At 39.5% G+C, this 13,427-nt stretch overlaps 1 protein-coding gene across 2 annotated transcripts in view; it reads left to right on the top strand.

Moving 5' to 3' along the window:
• The first annotated feature begins 2,042 nt into the window (after positions 1–2,042).
• LOC141107441 (carbohydrate sulfotransferase 6-like) overlaps positions 2,043–13,427 on the top strand; it is a 44,187-nt gene continuing 32,802 nt past the window's right edge. The window contains exon 1 of one of the 2 annotated variants that reach the window (XR_012235908.1): positions 2,043–2,922. The gene's annotated coding sequence lies outside the window, so the exon portion shown is untranslated. The remainder of the gene's footprint in view (positions 2,923–13,427) is intronic. The other variant, XM_073598161.1, reaches the window with a different exon arrangement.

The following is a 13,427-nucleotide window of genomic DNA, read 5'->3' on the forward strand; positions in this document are numbered from 1 at the left end:
CGTGTGTACGGGGCATAACCTGAACTTATGTAAAAGAGGAACTCTGTGGACTCTGATGTAAAGGGGGACTCTTGTGATTAACTTCATTTGATTAGAAATGTTATTTACCGTATTTATCAGCGGATAACACGCACCCCAAGTTTAGGAGGGAATTTTATGGAAAAAAACTTTTAGGAGGGAAGTTTAAGGAAATAAAACCTTACATTTAAATGCCCATCAATGCAGCCTTATCAGTGTCCATCTACAGCCTTGTTCATCATTGCAGCCTTGTCCAGTGTCATTGCAGCCTTGTCCAGTGTCATTGCAGCCTTGTGTCATGATTGCAGCCTTGTGTCATGATTGCAGCCTTGTGTCATTGCAGCCTTGTGTCATTGCCTCCTTGTGTCATGATTGCAGCCTTGTGTCATGATTGCACCCTTGTGTCATTGCTGCCTTGTGTCATGATTGCAGCTTTGTGTCATTGCAGCCTTGTGTCATGATTGCAGCCTTGTGTCATGATTGTAGCCTTGTGTCATTGCAGCCTTGTGTCATGATTGCAGCCTTGTGTCATGATTGCAGCCTTGTGTCATGATTGCAGCCTTGTGTCATTGCAGCCTTGTGTCATGATTGTAGCCTTGTGTCATTGCAGCCTTGTGTCATGATTGCAGCCTTGTGTCATTGCAGCCTTGTGTCATGATTGCAGCCTTGTGTCATTGCCTCCTTGTGTCATGATTGCAGACTTGTGTCATTGCCTCCTTGTGTCATGATTGCAGACTTGTGTCATGATTGCAGCCTTGTGTCATGATTGCAGACTTGTGTCATGATTGCAGACTTTTGTCATGATTGCAGCCTTGTGTCATGATTGCAGCCTTGTGTCATTGCAGTCTTGTGTCATTGCCTCCTTGTGTCATGATTGCAGCTTTGTGTAATTGCAGCTTTGTGTCATTGCAGCCTTGTGTCATGATTGCTGCCTTGTGTCATGATTGCAGCCTTGTGTCATGATTGCTGCCTTGTGTCATGATTGCAGCCTTGTGTCATGATTGCACCCTTGTGTCATTGCTGCCTTGTGTCATGATTGCAGCCTTGTGTCATTGCAGCCTTGTGTCATTGCCTCCTTGTGTCATGATTGCAGCTTTGTGTCATTGCAGCCTTGTGTCATGATTGCAGCCTTGTGTCATGATTGCAGCCTTGTGTCATGATTGCACCCTTGTGTCATTGCTGCCTTGTGTCATGATTGCAGCCTTGTGTCATTGCAGCCTTGTGTCATTGCCTCCTTGTGTCATGATTGCAGCTTTGTGTCATTGCAGCCTTGTGTCATGATTGCAGCCTTGTGTCATGATTGTAGCCTTGTGTCATTGCAGCCTTGTGTCATGATTGCAGCCTTGTGTCATGATTGCAGCCTTGTGTCATGATTGCAGCCTTGTGTCATGATTGCAGCCTTGTGTCATGATTGCAGCCTTGTGTCATTGCAGCCTTGTGTCATGATTGCAGCCTTGTGTCATTGCAGCCTTGTGTCATGATTGCAGCTTTGTGTCATTGCCTCCTTGTGTCATGATTGCAGACTTGTGTCATTGCCTCCTTGTGTCATGATTGCAGACTTGTGTCATGATTGCAGCCTTGTGTCATGATTGCAGACTTGTGTCATGATTGCAGACTTTTGTCATGATTGCAGCCTTGTGTCATGATTGCAGCCTTGTGTCATTGCAGCCTTGTGTCATTGCAGTCTTGTGTCATTGCCTCCTTGTGTCATGATTGCAGCTTTGTGTAATTGCAGCTTTGTGTCATTGCAGCCTTGTGTCATGATTGCTGCCTTGTGTCATGATTGCAGCCTTGTGTCATGATTGCAGCCTTGTGTCATTGCAGCCTTGTGTCATGATTGCAGACTTGTGTCATTGCAGCCTTGCCCAGCCTCATTGCAGGCTATTTAAAATTGGCGCCGATCTCCGCTGATTGTGAGAGGAGTGTAGCGAGCGCCGCTGACATACACAAAGCCGAGTGTACTCGGCTAGGCTTGGCTCCTCTCGCAGTCCCGCCCAGTCCCGCCCCTATGATGGACATAACAATGGCGGGATTGGGCGTGACTGTGAGCGGAGCCGAGCCTAGGCGAGTACACTCGGCTTTGTGTACGTCAGCACTCGCTCGCTCTGCTCCGCTCACAGTCAGCGGGGATCGGCGTATAACACGCACCCACGATTTTGCCCTGATTTTAAGGGGAAAAAAGTGCGTGTTTTTACGCCGATAAATACGGTCATTGCAAAATATATGTATAGTTTATACTATAAAAAAAAAAGATTGCTGTGCGCCGCTAAAGTGGGTTTGACTTGAAGAAAAGGTGGCAACCCTAATTGGATGATGGAAGTCAGCAGAGCTTCTGCTCATTTACTAAGCTCTGGAGCAACTGCACTTTGCAAAGTGCACAGTCTATTTGCTTTAAGTAAATGAACCCCAGTGAGTCAATGTTGTCACCCTAGGACAGGAGGTATATAGCTAAGATCATCATGTGGAAAAAAAGACAGAAAAAAAAAAATAATAATAATAATAATAATGTAGCCATTGCACCTGAGGACTGGTAATCTGAAATCTATCACATTTTTGTTTTTAGATTTAGATAAGATTTAGTAAGTATTTTTCCATGCCCTCACCCTCTGCAATGCACACGTATATCATTTGTACTTTGACTTGCACATTCCTAAGTATTACAATATCTTCTTCCTTATAAACACCTGTCCCTTATGACATCTGTTATTACATTGACTTAAATCTAAATGCCGCCCATCCTGTTTGAAGCCTCTCGTTACTCCGCATCTCATTGTCAGGTTGGTTTCTTCTCCTTCCTTCCTCTATAAATTCTCACTCAGACTTTCTCTTCACTTCATCGATTTTCCAGTTGTCATTTCACAGCGGGATCCTTTCTGCTACGGCTCCAAGGTACATTATTCACAGGTAAGCCGGATACATATGAATCCAAAAAAAAAAAATACAAATTAATAATTCTGACTACAATAATGTCATTGCCTGAATAGTTTTGTTTTTTCTTTTTTTTTGCTTTGCAGACTAGGAAGACCAATGGGGTGGATTTAGTAAAGGCAAATAGGTTGTGAACTTTTTTGCAAGTGCAGTTGCTGCAGAGCTTAATGAATGAGGGAGAGCTCTGCTGACTTCCATCATCCAATCATGTGCAAGCAAAAATGCTGTTTTTTTTTTTTTAATTTTTCCTTGCATGTGATTGGATAATCTTTGCAAAGTGAACCTTCACCTCATTTACTAAGCTCTGGAGCAACTGCACTTGCAAAGTGCACATCTATTTGCATTTAGTAAATCAACCCCAATGTGTAATAAGATTCTGTTGATCTTAGAATTTCCTTATGCAATATATCATTTTGATTTTTTATTATTTTTATTTACTATTATATTATACTACATGATAAATACCGTATATTAAAATCCTATCTTTTAAAATAATAATTTATTATTTGAACATTATATAACAAGATATTTACTTTTAAATGGTGCAGTTATACAGTTAGATATATAGAGAGCGAGAGAGATACAATTTTTTTTTATATAAGTGTGTGTGTGTGTATATATATATATATATATATATATATATATATATATATATATATATTATTTTTTTTTTTATATATAATATATATAAGCTGTATAATTGCACCATTTAATAGTAAATATCTTGTTATTTAATGTTCAAACAATAAGTTAATATTTAAAAGACATAAGGTTTTAATATACAGTATTTATCATGTAGTATAATATATATATATATATATATATATATATATATATATATATATATATTCTATTATTACAATGTTCAAGAAAAAGAGGGTTTGGGACTTTAAATGAGGGATCTGGCATGGCTAAAAGATGAGTCAATGTAACAAGACATGTTTTATTCAATAAAAAACATGACATGTCATGTAATTTACTATGTATGTACTCATATTGCCATGTAATGTTTTTTAATGAATAAAACATGTCTTGTTACATTGACTCATCTTTTAGCCATGCCAGATCCCTCATTTAAAGTCCCAAACCCTCTTTTTCTTGCATACAGATAGGGATGGAGATGTGTGATCATCCCACACACCTCATTTAAAGTCCCAAACCCCCCCCCCCTTTTTTTGTTTCATATTATTACAATGTTATTGGTTAGCATTGTCTAGTCCTATTATTTCTGTCAGCCTGGGTTCACACTATAGTGATGCGGGAACCAGTGCGATTCCAGCGCCGGTTCCCGCATCGCATCTCTCCCGCAGGCAGTTCACACCGCCTTCTGTGAACGCCTGCGGGTGTCAATACAGTGCTAATGACACCCCCAGATCAGTTCACAGATCGCAGTGCAAACTGTGGATTCGGACAGAAATCAGATCGCATAGGTGCGAACACCCATGCGATCCGATTCCAATGCGGGAAAAGAAAAAGTCCCTGCACCTTTTTTGTGTGAATCCAATTTGAGTTTTTGGCCATACAATCTGTATGGCTGAACTCACATCGCATAGACATCGCATGTGATCAGCACAGCAATGCGGGTGCGAATCATATGTCATGTCTGTGTTCGCAAGAGTGTGATACCCGGGCTTAAGGTTCTCATTTTTGAAGCTTTTCATATACAATATATCATTTTGATTTATTATTATTATTATTATTATTATTATTATTGTTTTATTATTATTACTATTCGTATAATATAAAACATGATAAGTATATTAAAATCCTATTTATTTATTACAATGTTATTGGTTAGCATTGTGTATTCCTATTATTTCTTTGAAGGTTCTCATATGCAATATATCTTTTTGCTTTATTAAAATTATTAACTATTATTATTATTAGGGTTGTCCCGATACTGATACTAGTATCGGTATCGGAACCAATACCGAGCCAAACCGCTGGCAAAGCGCAGCTGCAGTGCGGTTTTAACCATTTTTTGGCCCGCTAGCGGGGGGTAAAAAGTGCCCCACTAGCGGCCGAATAGTGCCGCTAAAACGACGGTAAAGCGCCGCTAAAATAGATGACGCCTCAGTGTGAAAGTAGCCTAAATATTAGAACAAATAAACTGGCGCTCAGAGGCTATAAGGCAAATGACTATAAAAGTTAATGAAATTATAAAGTCTAAAAGCTGGATCAATCACGGTGTAATCAGGACGGTGTTGGAAGTCTTGGACAGGAGCCAGGAAACAGTCTATAAAGCAGGAGAGGATCCCTGGAGGATAAGTCATAGGTAAAACAAAACACCTGAATAAAACTTTTCTTTTCTTGTAAGAATTTGTGTGGCCAGATTCACGAAAGGCAGCTCTTCTTGTTGAGAGAAGTCAAACTCAGATCCATCCAGGTAAAAAAGAGAGAGAGGAGCGCCACTAAGTAAAATCATTTATTCACCAATATAAGAACAAAGTATCAACTTACATTTAGGAGCGGTATATAGAACAGACAGATGTGATTCCTGATAGAAGAGGGGGAAGGGAACAGTCAGTGATTCCCCGGGGATGCCTCCAAACACGACGCAGTCTGGCGGGGAGGCCAGGACGGTACACAGCCTGTCTGTGCGGAAGGACGGAGCGGCAGCCCAGGAAGCCGCTGGCAATGTTGTCAAAGAGGAAAAACATTAGACGTGTGCAATTCCTTTTGTTACGAATCGTTATTCAGAAGATTTTAATGTATCCGAATTTCAGAATCATAATAGTAACAAATTTCAACGAATCCAAAATAAACTATAACAAAATGAATTATGCAGATTAAAATATAAATTCTAATTTGAAAATGAATTCAAATTCAAGAATGAATTTGAAATGGAAACACATTGCAATGAATACAGTAAGTGGAATAAGATGTCGATGATTCCTACTTAGGATGATTTATAATATATAAAATAATAATACATTTTTTTTAAAGATTTTTTTTTATATCCTAGACCGCTACAGCTCTCCACATATGATACTAGGAGGAGACTTCAATATGACGGCACACCCCGCTCTCAATAGAAGTAGAATAGTCCCTTCTTCTAAGGCCTTCTCTAAATCCATTAACCGTTCTCTCAGCATAGTTCAACTAATTGATTCATGGAGCGCCCATAACATAGGCATTAAAGCTTACACCCATTATTCCCACCCACACAACTGCTATGCCCGGTTGGACTATATTGTTTGCACACCAATATTGCTTGCTAACTCATCCAAAGCGCATATTCACCCATGCCCCATGGTCAGATCACAACATGGTCTCCTTTGACACATCCCATGTAGGTTTAGCTCCAACTCCATTCAACTGGAGCCTAAACGATTCCCTTCTAACAGACCCCTCCAATATCCAAAAAATATCTACTCATATAGAAAATTACTTCACTGAAAACTCAACAGATGATATACTCCCTACCTCACTTTGGTCAGCACACAAAGCCGTTTTCAGAGGCCACCTAATCAGTATAGCAGCAGCCAAGAACAAAGACAGACTCACTGAAATTAAATGCCTTACGAAGGACCTAGACCATCTATACAAAAAACTAAATTATTCACTCTTCCAAGAACTGAATCATCAAATACAATCTTAATGCCAAGCTTAAGATTCAATTCTATCAGCTCTCAGATTATCTAAGGCTAAATTTCTACTACAGGGAAACTCTACATCTACCATGTTTGCAAGAAAGCTCAATCAAGAACATAAACCACCCCATATCTACAAATTACGAGACCAAAAAGGCAATCTGGTTAGCCATCCCCAAGACGTTCTTGAAATATTCACATCCTTTTACAAAAACCTCCTTTCTGATCCGCAACCCTTAAAATCAAACCTCATCTTTTAATTGGCTTAATAACCTCCAACTTCCAAACCTTAACAATGAGCAAATTAACTCCTTGAATGATCCTTGCAATGATTTAGAAGAAATAAACATAATTAAAACTCTTAAAGCATCCACTGCCCCAGGCCCTGATGGTTTTACTTCATCCTACTACAAAAACTTTGCACCCCTTTCAGCACCTAAACTTACCAAATCATTTAACCACATCCTTCAAGGTAACCACTTCCCTGAAGAAATGTTTTTGGCCAATCTCGCTTTAATTCCAAAACCACTCAAAGTCCACACCCTCCCACAAAACTTTCGCACCATCTCAGTACTAAATAACGACCTCAAAATCTTTGGCAGAATGTTAGTTGACAGACTTGTGGCAGTGATTACTATGATTACTAATCTAATTCATACAGATCAAACCGGCTTCATCCCAGGCCGACAAATAGTAGATAACATTAGACTAGTCACAAACATCATTCAAGATGCCAATCTTCACTCACGCCCGGTTTGTCTTCTCAGCTTAGACATTCACATTTGGTAGCCTAAACTGGTCCTACCTCAGTCATCTACTCCCTAAATATGGTATTTCCAACAAATTTCTACACGGCTTCAACGCCCTTTACCATTCCATACAAACTAGAATTAAAATCCCCGGTAACAACTCGGATTTCTTCCCCTTAAGCAGAGGAACCAGACAAGGTTGTCCCTTATCCCCACTTTATTTGCATTAGCAATTGAACCCCTGGTACTTGCATTGAGAAGCAATAGTAATATAAAAGATTACACTAAAGGGCCTAATGAATTTAAATTAAGCCTATACGCAGTAGACATGTGCACAGCCAAAAGATTCGTTCATTTTCGTTTCATTAGTTTATTTTTTTTTTGTTTTGTTTTTCGGGTCATTCGTTATGATCGCGATTCGTAAATTCGTTCATTCGTAAATGCGTTCGTTCGTACATTCGTAAATTCGAACATTCATTCATTCGTACATTCGTTCATTCGTACATTCGTACATTCGTACATTTTTACATTTGTTCATTTGTAAATTCGTACATTCATAAATTCTTAAAATCATACATTTGTAAATAAGAAAATTCGGAAATTTGTAAATTCGAAGTTTGAAAATCCAAAAACCCAAAAATTCAAAAATCTGAAATAGTAACTAACTATTAAATTATAGGTATTGTAATTTCCTTTCAAATTTGACTGTCAGTGAACGTAACAAATACGAATTTATCAGAAGTTACGAATTATCCAAAACGAATGCTGCATCTAAACAAATGGAACGGAACAAATTAATAATAAATAATAATAATAAAACGTTGTTATTATTATTATTGTTATTTATTATTATTAATTAATTACGTTCCATTCCATTTTTTCGGATCATTCATAACTTCGGATAAATTTGTATGTGTTACGTTCACTAACAGCCAAATTTTAAAGGAAATTACAATACCTATAATTTAAAAGTTACTAGTAATTACTAATAGTTAAGTTATTATTAGTTAACTATTATTTCAGATTTCCGAATTTTCGAATTTACAAATTTACTAATTCACTAATTTACTAATGTACGAATGTACGAATGCCCGAATTTACGAATGTCCAATTTTATCGAATTTACAAATATTCGGAAAAAATTCGTTAAACAAGTTTTCGTTAATTCGGATATTCCCGAATTAACGAATTTGTCGAAATTAGTTAAAAAACGAATTCGGAACGAAACGAATTGCACATGCCTAATACGCAGATGATGCTCTCCTAGTCTTATCAGACCCACTCATATCCATACCCAACCTTCTCACCAAACTCAAAACATTCCACAATCTTTCAGGCCTGGGTATTATTAATAAATGTTCAGCCCTACCTATCAATCTCCCTCAAAACACGCAATCTCTGCTACAACAAAACTTCCCATTCACATGGTGTTCCCAATCTTTCAGATCCCTCGATATACATATCACACCCTCATTTAAAACACTCTACAAAGATAATTACCCCCCACTCTTTTCCCACATTAGCTCCTTACTTAAAAAAATGGTCCTATTACCACATTTCCTTCCTTGGAAGAATTTGTGCCATTAAAATGTCAACCATTCCCAAACTTCTATACTACTTTAGAGCCCTCCCAATCAACATCCCCAAAACTAGAATAGAATCCCTCCAAAGAGAAATTAATAAATTTATCTGGGCAAACAAAAACCTAGATATAGCTACTCTCTTATGCACAGACCACAAATGAATGGAGGACTAGGTCTTCCAACCTATGGCACTATTTTCTTGCTGCCAGACTCACACAACTATCCCAAACGTTTCCCCCTATCCATAACATTCCCTGGAAAATATTTGAATCAATCTCAATCTCCCCACTACACCTACAGGGCATCTTATGATCCAATCTATACTCCCATCGCACATTAAATAAATCCAATACAATAGTTGCCCAAATTCTCCTATTATGGCTAAAGATCAGGGATCCCAATAAATTATCTTCAAATGTTCCACCTCTAGCCTCATGCTAGGTTTATGCAAGCATATAACAACAATAACATATTCACAATCTGGATTAAAAATAACCTAACTACATTGAGATCATTCATCATTAAATCAGAATTCCCTTCCTTTACCACTCTTCAGACTACCGTATTTTTCGCTCCATAAGACACACCTGACCATAAGACGCACCTAGATTTTAGAGGAAAACAAGAAAAAAAATATTCTGAACCAAATGGTGTACTAAAATATTTACCAGTGCCCATGAAATGCAGCCTGACCTGTGCCGAAGAAACGCAGACTTACCAGTGCCAATAAAATGCAGCCTGACCATTGCCAATTATTGCAGCTTGACCTGTGCCAATTATTGCAGCCCGACCTGTGCCAACTATTGCAGCCCAACCTGTGCCATTATTGCAGCCTGACCTGTGCCATTATTGCAGCCTGACCTGTGCCATTATTGCAGCCTGACCTGTGCCAATTATTGCAGCCCGACCTGTGCCAATTATTGCAGCCCGACCTGTGCCAATTATTGCAGCCCAACCTGTGCCAATTATTGCAGCCCGACCTGTGCCATTATTGCAGCCTGACCTGTGCCATTATTGCAGCCTGACCTATACCATTATTGCAGCCCGATCTGTGCCATTATTGCAGCCTGACCTATGCCATTATTGCAACCTTACCATTGCCATCTCTTGGGCTGCTCTGTCTTCTATCTCGACAAGCCGGGAGATCGCCCGGCGCTTGCGGGGGCTTGGGATGTCTTTCCTCTGCTCTCCTGACTCTCTTCTGGTATTAACGTGGCGTTGGCAGGGGGGGGGGCGCTGCTGGAAGCGCCGGGGGGGGCGGTGCCGGCATTGGCGGGGGGCGGTGCCTGATGTACATTCGGATCATAAGACGCAGAGACATTTTCCCCCATGTTTTTTGGGGGGAAAAAGTGCGTCTTATGGTCCGAAAAATACGGCAAATACAATTTACCCCACTCAGAACTCACCCATTACACCCAAATCAAACGATTCTTTTCACAACACTACTCATTATATATCCACACTCCAAACACATTCTTTGAAGAAATATGCATAAAATCCTCGAGGGATAGAGGCCTAATTTTACAACTCTATAGATACTTGAATTCCCTCACTATGAGAAAAATCAGCACCGATGATACACTGGGAGACTGAATTGGATTGCTCTTTTACAACGGATTTGTGAAATATCATGATAGACAATCTCCGTAAGAGTAACAGAGCAATCTCATTTAGGGAATCCCCAATTAAACTGTTTTCTAGATGGTATACGACTCCCTCCAGAATACACTCCTTCTACCCTGAAACCTCCCCTGACTGCTTCAGGGGCTGCTCAGAACTTGGCACCTTCTTGCACATCTTTTGGAGCTGAGAACACCTTAAACCAATTTGGCAAACCGCTACAGCCAGAATTGAAGAATCATCCAAACAAAAAGTTCCTCTCGCCCACAAGCATGCCTTTTTATATGCTAATGTACCAAACATACGAGTACCATGTAATAGACTGCTACATTCATTGATCAGTTCGATCCAATGGATGATAGCATTCAATTGGAGAACCAACAACCTACCATGGACGCAGGTCTTATCCAGGATGGAAATGCTCTGACCACACCCTTCAAGATATTATATATATTTTCAATGAGAAATGGAATTATTGAATATTACCATAAAATTTCTCTCGCATAATACATCCTCAGTTGATTTATTAGCAGATAGCAACAACGTCACTTCCAAATCTCAGGATATAATTATTCTCACGATTTAAATAATCTCTAGATTGACCTACTTAATTATATGTTATTATCTCCTCTTTCATTACACTTATATGATTGTTATCATTCTTTTACTGTATTATCCGTATACCACATTATATTGTTCTATGAAACTTCCTTGCATTGAAAATGTATGTTCAAACTTTCAAATAAAACTTTTGTAAACAGAATATGATAGAATAGAATAGAATGAATATAGCCATCTTACGAAATTCTAATTTAAAAAATTTACAAAACTAATCTGAATATACGAAACAAACCATTCTAACATAACGAAAAGGGATGAGCCGAACACTGATTGGGTTCACACCAGAACATGCAAACAGACAAAAAATTTGTTCAAACACGCGAACACTGTTAAAGTCTATGGGACACGAACGTGAAAAATCAAAAGGGTTAATTTTAAAGGCTTATATGCAAGTTATTGCCATAAAAAGTGTTTGGGGACCCGGGTCCTGCCCCAGGGGACATGGATCAATGCAATTTTTTTTTTTTTTTAAACAGCCGTTTTTTCGGGAGCAGTGATTTTAATAATGCTTAAAGTGAAACAATAAAAATGAAATATTCCTTTAAAGTGGAGTTCCACCCAAAAGTGGAACTTCCACTCATCAGGTTCCTCCCCCCCCTCCGGTGACACAGTTGGCACCTTTCAGGGAGGAGGGGGGTGCAGATACCTGTATATTACAGGTATCTGTACCCACTTCCGGCGTAGATAGCCGCAGAATCTGCGGTTATTTACGCCACTTCCTGCTCCCTCCCCGCTGCCTGCTGGGAAACACACGGGTCCCAGAGGCAGCAGGGAGCATTCGTATTGCGCGGCGCGACTCGCACATGCGCAGTAGGGAACCGGGAAGTGAAGCCGCACGGCTTCACTTCCTGATTCCCTTACCGAAGATGGAGGCGGCAGCACCCGAGGACGGAGAGACGCTTCGGCCTCGGGTGCCGACATCGCGGGCGCCCTGGATAGGTAAGTGTCCATGTTTTAAAAGTCAGCAGCTGCAGTATTTGTAGCTGCTGACTTTTAAAAAAAATTTTTTCGGCGGCGCTCCGCTTTAAATATCATGCCTGCTTGGTCCCCTTAGTCTGCCTATAAAGAAGGCGCATCTTCCCCATGTTTTTAACATTACCAAAGCAAAAATGACATTTATGGATTTTAGGAACGACCCCGTGCCAAAGTAAAAAAAAAATGGCGTGGGGGTTTTCCCAAAACCCATACCAGACTCTTATCCGAGCATGAATGCTCGGATAAGGGTCTGGTATGAAGTTAGGGGGCGATCAAAGGGTTAACTGTGTGCCTAACCAGTGATTTTGTGTAAACTGTGTGCTGCTTTTACTAGGGCAAGTGATGGATTTTATTCCTTTTTGTGTCCTTTGCAGGGACACAAAATCCATTACTTTCCCCCTGCCAGAACACAGCTCTACTTTGTTTGCTTAGGCAGAGCTCTGTTCTCTAACGATCGGCGGGTGCCGGCAGACATCCAGTGCCCGGCACCTGCAGATTGGTTTCTGTGAAGCGGCCCGCCAGCTGAAGTGCAGAATCGCATCAATAGATAAGATTTTGCACAGAGCGGCAGTACATCTGCTATAGGGTGGTCCTTAACCACTTCAGCCCCAGAAGAATTTACCCCCCTCCTGACCAGAGCACTTTTTGCGATTCGGCACTGCGTCGCTTTATCTGACAATTGCGCGGTCGTGCGACGTTGCCAGGGCCGTCTTTATTATTGATAGGACCCTGGGCAAACATTTTCTTGGGCCCCCCCCATGCAATTTTGCTCTCCATCCAAAAAACTGGTCCAGGCTCACTAATTGGTTGCTGCACATCTTTACTGTTCACTGATTCGGTTACTAGAGGTTACTGCACATTAATACTGCTCACACATTGGTTGCTAGAGGTTACTGAACATTATTACCGCTCACTGATTGGTTGCTGAAAGTTTCAGCCTTTTAGCCATTTTTTATCCTTTTAGCATCCATTTATTTACAACACATGCCAGCAGAGAAACAATAAGTGCCATACTTACGCACCAAAAACACGTCAACAGACACAATATATATATATATATATATATATTTTAATATACATATATATATATATATATATGTATATATATATATATATATATGTATATATATATATATATATATGTGTGTGTGTATATAACAGACACTATATATATATATATATGTATATTAAAATATATATATATATATTGTGTCTGTTATATACATATATATATGTATATAATATACGGTATATATATATATATATATATATATATATATATATATATATTATAAATTACAGAAATTGCAGCTATTCCCACATCAGCAACCACCCACAGT

This window comes from Aquarana catesbeiana, linkage group LG09 (assembly GCF_042186555.1).
Source record: "Aquarana catesbeiana isolate 2022-GZ linkage group LG09, ASM4218655v1, whole genome shotgun sequence".
Taxonomy (NCBI): Eukaryota; Metazoa; Chordata; class Amphibia; order Anura; family Ranidae; genus Aquarana; species Aquarana catesbeiana.